The sequence below is a fragment of the Zeugodacus cucurbitae genome, chromosome 5, assembly GCF_028554725.1.
Source record: "Zeugodacus cucurbitae isolate PBARC_wt_2022May chromosome 5, idZeuCucr1.2, whole genome shotgun sequence".
Classification (NCBI taxonomy): domain Eukaryota; kingdom Metazoa; phylum Arthropoda; class Insecta; order Diptera; family Tephritidae; genus Zeugodacus; species Zeugodacus cucurbitae.
In genome coordinates, this window is record NC_071670.1 from 69,439,374 (window position 1) to 69,451,422 (window position 12,049).

The window sequence follows — 12,049 nt, forward strand, 5'->3', positions numbered from 1 at the left end:
ATATTTCATTTTATTATTTCATTAAATTAAAAATTACTTGAGTTGTAAAAGTTATTATTTTCGTATTTTCTAATTTGATTAGCATTTTTATTCACATGAAAGAGAAAGACCACTATATCGAAAATTATTATATATAGTATATTCGGGCTGGGGTAATTCCTGGACCGATTTCACTCATTCTCGCCAAAAAGCCATAATATACACAAAGATTATACGCCCACTTAATTTTGCTAATACAGTTCAATATAAAGCCGGTACAATATAAAGCTCACGGTATCTTTAAATAATCTAATATTGGGTTCTAGGAGAAGTAATGACCCGATTTTAATCAATTTTGGCATGGATCACATTATAATTAGAAAAACACTCTCTCTGAATTTCTATAAATTATCTAAGAGATTTACTGGTGTTCGCGGTAAAACATTAGCAACAAGCAAAGAGGTCTTCATGTTCGATATTTGCGATCTTGAAAAGCTATACTCCGAGTTGGACAATTAAATGCCAATTAAAGCGATGCCACATTTCTAATGCAGGAATTGTACAAAAGTTTTATTCCGATATCTTCATTGGTACTTGATTTATGTATTGCAAAGTGAACGAATCTGTTTGAAAACAAAATTGAGTTAAATAAGAAGTAGGCGTCGTTGTGAACCAATTTCGTCCATTTTTAATTCGCAGCATCAGGGTATCATGAAAATAGTATGTATAAAACTTGTTTGGACGGACAGGCATTCGGATTTCAACTCGTCTCGTCATTCTAATCAATCAGTTAATATATAACCCTATTTCAACAACAGCTTGTTTAGTTTTAGGTGACACAAACAGCGGTTAGGTGAACAAAACTATTATACTCTATGCTCCAAGTTCATCAAATTTTCTTATTCAAGTAAGGACCCGTCCATATCATTTGCAGCAAAAAACTGTAGATTGACGCAAAGTGCTCGGTGCTCGAAAGTACTCAAGTTAGCTCAAACAATTAGTATTTGGCAAATGATTCTAAAAGCATAGTTTGTTGGAGTAATATGTATTACTTGGCATCTCGTTTCTTTTGGATTTGTTTAACTTATTTAAAAACCTTTCAGTAAGAAAAACGGGCTTTGAGCTGTCTTCGATTACTTTTTGATTTGGTTTAGCAAACCAATAAAACAATGTAATTCACTTAACGGTGTAGCCTATTTTAGTGGAACGTACTTATGACTCAAAAACTGCCATAAGTCAATTATAAATTGCATGGAAGTGACTCAAAAGCTCAGTTGTAAATAATTCAACTAACAACAAGATAAACATTTTATGCTCGATTTTTAAACTCCGACCAGGGTCGACATGTCATGTAAAATTAGAAACTAATTGCAAAAAACAGTTCAATGTAACGCTGGCGGTTAGTCAACATGATTTATATTTTCGAAAACTGCACAAATAAAATGCAAAAACGAAATGTTACAAAAGCCACGCGAATTTTCGTATTCTTTTGTATCAAGCATATGAGACCTGTGTATCAAGTGATAGTGTGTGTGTGTGTGTGTGTTTCAGAACTTGTTTCCAGTTGCAAAATACATATTTATAAAATACCGGCTGGAACTTGCTGTTTCGCTTAGTTGCCGGTACATTTCTACTTGTTATTTTTTGTTTACTTCATTTCATTTTAGACGCTACAGTAAATGTGGTCGGAAGAGCTAACAATTGGTAGCAGCACAGCTGAAAGGAAAAACAAAAAATCAAAATTCAAGCCGCAATTCAAGCAGTGGTGCCTTCATTGAATAACTCGAAACGAGCTGAGAGCGATCGCTCCATAAATTACTGCACTGCGGACGCACAGCCAAAGTTAGTGGAGCAACCAACACGCTGCTCCAGCGAATAAGTCTTCATTAATATTTGCAAAATTATACAATTGTTATGTTTTTTTTGGTGTTGTTGTTATTCGCTTTGGCAGCACTTATTTGGTTTGGAACATTTGCATGTTGCCGCTCTTTTCAAGCGCAGCGTTGTTGTTGTTGTATGTTAATTAGTTGTCTATTTATTACTTCTTCATTAACGCTTTGTGGATTTAATGAGTTTAGAATTTTAGCAACACTGTGTCATTTTCTTGTTAATTAGCGCGCCACTACGCGCTCGCGTTTCAGCAGCTATTGAGCTGGGCAAAACCACTTGTATTCGTAGAATTTATGCGCCGAAATTGTTAAGCAACTTTGTCGGCTACTAAGTTGCTAATTAAGTGAGTTAGTCAGTTTGACGTACACCAAATTCACCGACGCTGCACTCGCACACCATTAAACTAGAATACAGTTGCAAGCGGTTGCCATCAAACTAGTCACCAGCAATGAAATACTTAATTAAAATTTACTTGAGTTTTAGTTTTTCACTTTTACTTCGAGCATTCGACGTACTACTGCACTCGCGTGGCGCTGCGTTGCGACTGAGCGCTGGCATGGCACATCCTTAGCTTTTAAATTCAAATTGCTGAGAGCTTTTCTGAGTCTGAGTCGCGTGTAAGCCATATGGAGCTCCATTAAAACGCCACTCGCAGCAGTAGGAGCATAAAAACAACGAAATGGAAGAAGAAGCAGTAGCAGCAACAACACAAGCGACAGTAACAGCACTGGCAATGATAATGGACACACATAAACACATGCACTCGTACATGTGTATGTATGTACTCGTGTGCATAGCGCACACTGTGTAGAAGAAAAAGTAAACAAGTCGAACCGAACAGTGACAGTGACAGCAGCGCGAAGCCAAGTAAGCCATTATGTTATCCTTGCTCCGTTATGTGTTGGCCAACGACAAAAGGGGCCAAAGTGTGTTGCCTCTGCTGGACAGTGTTGTTCACTCGAGTTGTAATGAAGAGTTTGTGTGCGCATGCTTTGCGGCTGATACTATTTGTAGGCAATTAATAATATGCACACCATGTATAATTGGCAAATTACACGAAGCTGAAGCTCGAAATCTATTTTAATTAAAAACTTAATTGTTTTATTTGAGAACTTTAAGTGAATGCGAGAATTCGTTATTTAAATGCGTTGAAACGAAGGAAAGTATATTTGGTATATTTTTTAAAATTTTAACAGGTGTTTGATGTCGATTTATGAAAATAATGATTTCCAAAGGACCTGAGAGCGAGGAGATGAAACCATGCCGAGGCATACGAAGTTTGTATTTGCGAGCTAACAGTTATTGGTCTATATAATCTAAGTAACTTTTTCTTCTCATATAATATTAAAATCAGCTAGATGGTATTAGAATTGAAATTACAAGAAATTTTGGATTTAAAAAATTAAATATTTACTTATTTTTATACTCTCGCATCAAAGTTGCTAAGAGAGTATTATAGTTTTGTTCACATAACGGTTGTTTGTAACACCCAAAACTAAACGAGTTAAATATAGGGCTATATATACCAAAGTGATCAGGGTGAACAGTGGAGTTCAAATCCGAATGTCTGTCTGTCCGTCCGTCCGTCTGTGCAAGCTGTAACTTGAGTAAAAATTAAGATATCTTGATGAAACTTGGCACACTTATTTCTTGGCACCATAGGAAGATTGCTTTGAAAATGAGCAAAATCGGACCACTGCCACGCCCACAAAATGGCGAAAACCAAAAATACATAAAGTGGCATATTTGGATGTAATTTTTTTGGGGAAGTGGGCGTGACTCCGCCCCCTACCAAGTTTTTTGTACATATCTCGCAAACCAATAGAGCAATATAAACCAAACTTTCTGCAGTCGTTTTCTTTAGCCACTTCCTAATGCAGTCCAAAAATGAAAGAAATCGGATTATAACCACGCCCACCTCCCATACAAAAGTTAGGTTGAAAATTACTAAAAGTGGATTATCTCACTAACGAAAAACGCCAGAAACACTAATTTTCACACAAGAAATGACAGATGAAAGCTGCACTCCGATTTTTTTTACAAAATGGAAAATGGGCGTGGCGTCGCCCACTTATGGGTCAAAAACCAAATCTCAAGAACTACTCGACCGATATCAATGAAACTTGGTTTGCAATAGTTTCCTTACATCCCAATGATATATTGTGAAAATAGGCCAAATCGCTTCACAACCACGCCTACTTCCTATATACCAGAACTTTGAAGACAATCTGAATCGTTTACTATACAATATAAGCAAAGTAAGCACTAGTGAAGATATCGGTGCAGAACTTTGCACAAATACTATGTTTATAGTGTGTCAGCCCCATTCTAAAAATCGCCGAAATCGGACCATATGTTTTTAAGGCCCCAAAAATCGAATACGAGGACCTCGGTGCTTCTAACCTAATATTAGGGTTTCCAACTTTCAATGGACTTTATACAATATATATGACGAATATGTGGATCAAATTGTGTATTATATAATATAAATAAAGTTAAATAAATAAATTGCGAGAGTATAAAATGTTCGGTTACACCCGAACTTAGCCCTTCCTTACTTGTTTTAAATATTAATGTTTGTATTTTGAAACAAAATCTAAGCTCTGACATGAAAACCTTAAAGTTGTGTTCAAAGAATAACAGCAATTTTAAAATTGTCATAAACTTGTTTATTATGTTGATATACTGTACATGCCACTGAAGTACGATAAAATCTGACAATTTATATATTCATTGTTTACATTGTCTGAGCTAAGGTTAGACGTGGTTTATGAGATGATTTTCATTTGTTAAAAGCTCATACTTCGTTGCTTGTTCGTGAATTCTTGGACAAAAACAATACTGTAACGATGCCCCAGCCTCCATATTCGCCAGACATGGCTTCGTTTGACTTTTTTCTATTTCCAAAAATGAAAGAGCAAAGAGTATTCCAAAATTCGAGTTTGAGAAGTGTTTCGGCGGCCGTTATTTTTTTAATACATTTTGTGCAAGAATTCAAAGTATATGTTAGGACTATTTGAATTCCAAAAAAATTAATTTTCTTTCTATTTGTAATATTATTTTTCCATAATGTATTTTGAGGCAAAATCTATGTTCAGCCTCAGACCAGACCAAAAACCTTTATATATTATACATATATATGTACATATGCATCTACATTGTATGATCTCACTGCCATAGGCACTTCTATACTAACAGGAATTACAGTTGAACTCGAATCACCATGATCCACAAAAAGACTACGAGTTATAGAGAACTTCGAGCTATAAAAGTTCGAGTTATGGAAGTTCAACTGTATATGTAGTGCATGTGCTTCATGAATGATTTGCTTAGATAAACAAATCCAGTTTTAGTTGATTCTCATCCACTTGAATATGAGTGTTTTAAGTGTTTAATTGGGTTTCGTTGGAGTGCATGCATTTATAAGTGATGCTATTTATATACATTTATATTTTTGGATACATTTATGTATATTGGTTAAGCATTTGTTTATTTCGTGACTTCTTTTGTTAAGTGTTAAAGGCTTTTTATGAACTTTTTTGTATGTATTATGTATAATTAATGCCATTTAGAGAACAATATAACTTTATGCATACATTAAGTAATTTTGCTCTATTCTTACTTCATCATGAAGCAAGAAAAAATTAGTAACAAATTAGTGTTTGCTCTCAGGTTTATCGCTACCGTTCGAAATTTGTATTAGCAAAATTTCCTGAGGATCAGAAACAATCGGCGCCCAATTACAGAAACATCGCCAATGGTACGCGAGATCTTCCGATATTATTTTAACAGAATGGCGCCTAATGGTAGGCAACCCTTTATACTGATTAATTTCATGTTGTTGCCTACATTTCTGCGCGAATAGAAATAAAGTATCTAAGAGATCTGCAAAACGATAATGTATTGCTTTTAAAAAGTATGCGATAGATACAAAACTATATATTTTATTGTTTAATTAAAAAACAAAACATTATTCGTATAAGCTATTGTTATAAAAATGTATTTAAAAAAAAACAATATTTAACAAAACTTAAACTCTATATGCCAAAATTCTAAAAGCCTACTCGAAGTAAAAATATATATTATATATTTAATCATCATAAGATTTAATGCAACAAACTTGTAGCGAATAGCCGACAGTAGCAGTGTTTATTGCAATTATACGCTATAGCTTATAATGAAATGTCTAAACACAAATTTAGAGCAATCAGTTTACGTGAAATTAGAATCTGTTCAGTATTTCAACGCACTTGCCGTAATTATTTAGGTATATCTGTGCATTTATTTTGACGGCGGAAGCATTTTTATAAACAAAAGCGGCGTACGACTTTTGGGAACTTGGAATATAAACAAACATGAGTACTAAATATATATATGTACATTTTTGATTATTCGTTAACAGTCGATTGAGCATTGTTATCGTGCCTCTATCTCGTGTACGCTCGACAGCACATGTTTTAGGTATTACTTATGTATGTGACACTAACTGACAGCCAGACATACAAATGTATATACATACGTGACATATCAATAAAACTGATCACTCCCACTACGTGCAAATTATATGTGAAGAAGTCTTTATTAAATGAGTATGATTGCAATAAAAAGTGTATCGATAACAGTTAAATGTATTTAGTTGTAGTAGTTAGTGGTTAGTTGTATTTAGTATAAAGTTGCTTAAGTCGACTTAAGATAAGGCAGAAATTTTGATAACTAGTCAAAAATGTGTGCTCGTCATTTTTCACTATTTGATCGTTATTTGATGATGACAGCTTTAGAGTTATAGTTGTAGAGAAAATTCAACCCTGAATCTCCAATAATTTGCTCAGAGTAGCCAAATCGTCTTCATTAACTTAAGTCAACTTAAGCACTTTAATATGTTGTCACAGTTGTACTTGTACTTGTAATCATATAAACAAATACGCAGCACGTCTGGTGATGGACACTGCAAAGCCGCATCGTAAATTTGATTTACGTCAAAGACTTCACCGCGAGCACTTGCAGAAACCAATAACGAAATAAAGGGTGTGCAAATGGCACAACGCAGAAATTCTAAATGCCATAATATGGATTTGCACATATATATCTCTAGCTATATTAAGATAATATATATGTATGTACATATGTACGGGGTGTGTCCAAAAAATAACGGGAATTTTGGATTTTTGTTTTTTTGTTTGACATTTATGAACGCAGTTCGCATTCTTAAAAAAAAAGAAAATAGAAAAAAGAAATTTACAATTCCCGTTATTTTTTGAACACACATCACATATTTGACATTTTTATGTGCGTACTCAAAGGCAGTTCATCTTATTTTTATTTGTACTTTTGCATTATTGACTTTTATATTTTTATAGCGGCACATTATGGATCCGCGAACATTGTAATATACATACATATATACAAGCATGTATATGTAAGCCTTAAAGCAGTGTGTTTACAAGTATTCATTCACTATAATATAGAAACATATAAACACTGACTGACACACGATGGCCTAAGGGAGCAACTACTTATGCACAGTTATAAATATACGCCTTGCTGTTCACTCATATAAAGACATTTAGGCATATATTCTTTCGCATGGGTGTTAGTGTTAAGGCTCGGCCGGCCGATAAGGCAACAACCTGTGGGCTGGCCTGTTGTGGCGCACAGCTCAAAGCAGTCCGCATGGCGTATGAGTGACTTTTTTATTGCACCACGAACAGGCGACAATCATCACTTGATTACGGTACATAATTCTTTGCCGACAAATTCGCCGCATGCCGCGCTGCTGCTGTAAGGCGCCACTTTAATGCCAAATTATAGTCTTTGCATTTTGTTATCGCAGCATTACAGGCGCGCGTTAAAAGTGAATTATATATAAGAAATATATTGAGTGTAGGGCAATAGGAAAAGAATATTCCAATAGGAAAAAATTGTGCACAAGTCGTCATCACCAATTTGTTATGCTGTCACTTTTTGTCGCCGCGTATTAAATTTGCCGCGCGTAATTTATTTGTCTTTGTTTATGTATTTTTATATTTAATTCTGCTATTTTCTCTGATTTTTTTTTCAAACAAAATTTTTCTCCGCTTTCGCGCCAATGGCTATTTCGTGTTTTTTGTTTTATTTGTAGACGGCGCGCGGCTATTTTCGTCACGAGTGCGTTTACTCTCTATTTCTTTTTTGACATAAATGAATATTTTTAAATTTATACGCTGCGGCACTCTTCGCCTTTTTGTTTTGTTTGTTGGTGGTTTCGACTGCTTGGCGCTATAATACAGAATGAGGACACTAGACAATGACACCTACATACATGTGTTATAGATTAATCTACATGGTGATGCCGTTGTTGATGCTGTGCTTAACCCCCCGGAGCGGGCAACAAATTAATTTATTACCGGCGTGTATGCTCTGTGAGTGTGTGTATTTGTGAGGATTGTGTGGAATCAATACGCTAGAGTAAGTATGGACTTAGAACCATGACACGAACACAAAGAAAAAATATTAGAAAACCGAATTTCTTTATAGAGGGCTAAGTTCGGGTGTAACCGAACATTTTATACTCTCGCAATTTATTTATTTAACTTTATTAATATTATATAATACATAATTTGACCCACATATTCGTCATATATATTGTATAAAGTCCATTGAAAGTTGGAAACCATAATATTAGGTTAGAAGCACCGAGGTCCTCATGTTCGATATATGGGGCCTTGAAAACCTATGGTCCGATTTCGGCGATCGAAATATGCCCCTTCCTAGAGCGATCCTTCATACCAAATTTCCATAGCTTTATTTATGGCTTAGTTATGACACTTTATGTGTTTTCGATTTTCGCCATTTTGTGGGCGTGGTAGTGGTCCGATTACGCCCATTTTCGAACTTAACCTTCTTATGGTGCCAAGAAATACGTCTTCCAAGTTTCATTAAGATATATCAATTTTTACTCAAGTTACAGCTTGCACGGACGGACGGACAGACAGACATCCGGATTGGAACTTTACTAGTCACCCTGATCATTTTGATATATATAACCCTATATCTAACTCGTTTAGTTTTAGGACTTACAACCAACCGTTATGTGGACAAAACTATAATCGTAGCAACTTTGTTGCGAGAGTATAAAAATTGGTCATTATGATTTTTGAAAGGAAAAAAATAGATCCTCATGCTCATTCCTTAATTTTTAAAACAGTGAGTATACACTCCGATAGCAAAGCGGCAATTATGACCCTGAATGAGCGGAATGTATGTTATTTTACTATCAGTCTCGTTTGGGTGTCGGGTCACAGTGGAATCGGTAGAAAGTGCGGATCTCTCGCTTGGCCCAAACTGAAAGGCAAGAGGTCGACTGAACTACTTGTGGAAACTGCGCAATAGGCATACATGCGATGAGGCTAGGGATCCTGCCAGGCGCAAACTGCCATAGCTGTATGAAGGAATGCGAGGTGGAAACATCAACTCATTTACTGTCCAGCGTTCGCAAGACTGAGGTTGAAAATCTCGGTAGCTATTGCTTTAGCGAACCCAATGATCTTGCCGGAATGCACATTAAACGCCTCATAAAATTTGTAATAGGCGCAAAGCGCTTCGGCGATATGTAAGGGTATCCTTTGCGAACCATACTCAACAGTCTTTTGGCATCACAATGGACCGGCGGCTAACCTAATCTGACGAAGACATTTCATATAAAATTTTTGCTCGGCATTCATGAACTATTGAAATGGTATTTATATTTCTTCAGTGAGAGAATATCAATTATAATTGACACTGAATCTATTGCAGTCACTATATCCTTAATTATTATTCCATTATTTATTAAATTAAGTCTAGATAATGAAAAATTGTATTCGCACACTATTTACTACACTGTGCGCTGTCAAGCTGTCAAAGCTGATTTATATACTACAAATCTAGGTAAACACACACATACATACCATACATTTAATATACATATGTGCCTCTTTGTGTACTGTTATTAGCATGTTATGCCATGTAAGGCATTAACACAACAATGAAGCTGAGAATCATTTTTGGCGCAAAGTATTGGTAAATAGTATAACGCACAACAACAGTAAAACAACACCAAGTCATTGGACCTTTGTCCAGATTATATCCCTTGGGACACCCTTGTGGCGCCAGCAACAGCAGACATTGCCAATGATGCGCAACAGGCGTTTGTCTAATTTATGAAACTGGTTTGCTGCTTTGAGCGTTGTTGCGCATATTTTGCGCAGCTGTTTGTCCATAATACGGGTAATTTATCGTCGACATATGTTTGCTTTTGTCGGCACACGCGCTACGTGCCGCGGCGCGCTGAATGTGGCTCAAAATCACAAGCACCCCTCAAATTCCCAAAAAGTCTATTGTGGCTACCAATTCACAGTTTCATTTAACGTGCATTTAGCGCAAATTTTTGCGGTCAATAAAAATCGCTACAAGAGTGCGAAGGAAGGAAGGAGGGGGTGGCAGGTGGCGGGCGGCACGGCTACTAATCAGTTGTGTACCAGTTATGGGCAAACAAACAGACACACACCGACAGACAGACAACCAACCAGCCGTATGGCTATACAAACACACAGTTTCATATGCGAAGCGGTATTAATAGATACATTTTAGGCGTACAAACAGCGGCGCAAACACACACACACACACGCACGCACATATTCAATATTTATTTTTTCACTTTGTAACTTTTTTTTTTCGTCTTCTCCTTTGTAACTAATACACATTCTACTTATATCCATATGTTGCTCATATATGTATGTAAGTGTGCCGTTCAATTCGCAGGCAAATCTATTTTTTTTATTCGTATATAACAGTATTTTTCGCTGTACGAGCGTATTGTGCTCTGTTATCCTTCGTGTTGATGACTTGTGAATTCGCAAACTTTGCTCAAGCAATATGCATACATATGCTGCGCTGTTTTCATTTCGTTTTTTTTACGTACACTCACTTTGCTTTTTGATTATGCGTTTCGCTTTTCACTATACTACTATACGCTTAAGAATTCATATAATACGATTTTCCAATAGATTATTACTTTCGAAATAAATATTTACAAGTAGAAGATTTATTAGTGTGTTCTTTGCTATTTGCTATTGGCTTTGTTAGTTGCGTTCGTGTAGCCAAGCCAAGTCAAACCGTTCAACCATTTCGCTCGGTAACCCGCAAACGACTGATTTGACGGCAGCGCATCTCGATTTGGCTCAAAAGCACATAGCCAACGCTGCTGTTGCCGTTTCATGCGCTCGTGCTGTTGTTGCTCTTGCTGCGACTGTCACTGTTCTGAGTTGGCCACGCACTTGGCCATGACATACACACACATGCACACTCGCGTATGTGGCCAAAATGTGTCTCTGCCAGTATATACATACATATGTACGCGAGTATATGCGTGGAGTATAACCGATAATAGTGGGGTTGGTCGTTGCGCGCCAGATGATTACATTCGCTGTACATGCGTGTGAGCGTGTGTGTGTATTTAGCGTACATATGCTTCATATGCAAATATTTAAATAATTAGCTATGTATATTTGGTTTTTGTGGTATCGAAGTTATCATTAAGTATATAGACCATTTAAGGCATCGGTTCAACGACAGGTTAGCCAAAATTGGAAAACTGAACAGTAACAAAATGCCAAAAAAATGGTTATAAAATATTAAGTATTAAAATAATAAATAAAATGCAGCGCAAGTTGAACATGAAAAAAATTCGTTCGTTTAATATCTTAGAATTATTTTTAGTATTCAATTTTAACAGTCAACACTTGTAGTGAAAGTGCAGACCACAACAAAGAAAATACAGTGGAACTTCTAGAACTCGAACTTCTATAAACCGAAGATCTCCATAACTCGAACTTTTGACTTGGCAATAGAAGTCAAATTTCATAAAAATTTCCATCAATAAATCGAACTTTTCGACTAGTGCATGATACAAAAAAAAAAAGTTTTACTATCGACGCAGAATTTTAAAAGAGTCCCTATACTGCTATGGAGGCGATCAAAAGATTTGATATTGCACTTATGGATTTCATAAATCGTGTAACAAAGGCATCGGATACATACGTCAAGAGCCAAACAATAGCAAAGAGCAACCAAAAAAATTACAGAATACACGTTTTAATGTTTTTAAATAAAACGTTTTGCGAAGTAAATAACTAAAACTGTGGGTAAATCTATATTTTACACC

At 35.9% G+C, this 12,049-nt stretch overlaps 1 protein-coding gene across 12 annotated transcripts in view; it reads right to left on the bottom strand.

Moving 5' to 3' along the window:
* The window catches only part of Mmel1_3 (neprilysin-1), a 30,699-nt gene extending 19,586 nt beyond the window's left edge, over positions 1–11,113 (bottom strand). For 3 of the 12 annotated variants that reach the window (XM_011189568.3, XM_011189565.3, XM_054230777.1), the window contains exon 1: positions 10,814–11,113. The gene's annotated coding sequence lies outside the window, so the exon portion shown is untranslated. Of the gene's footprint in view, positions 1–2,235; positions 2,447–10,807 lie in introns of those variants that run through there. The other 9 variants (XM_054230781.1, XM_011189571.3, XM_054230779.1 and 6 more) reach the window with 6 other exon arrangements.
* Positions 11,114–12,049: the final 936 nt, after the last annotated feature.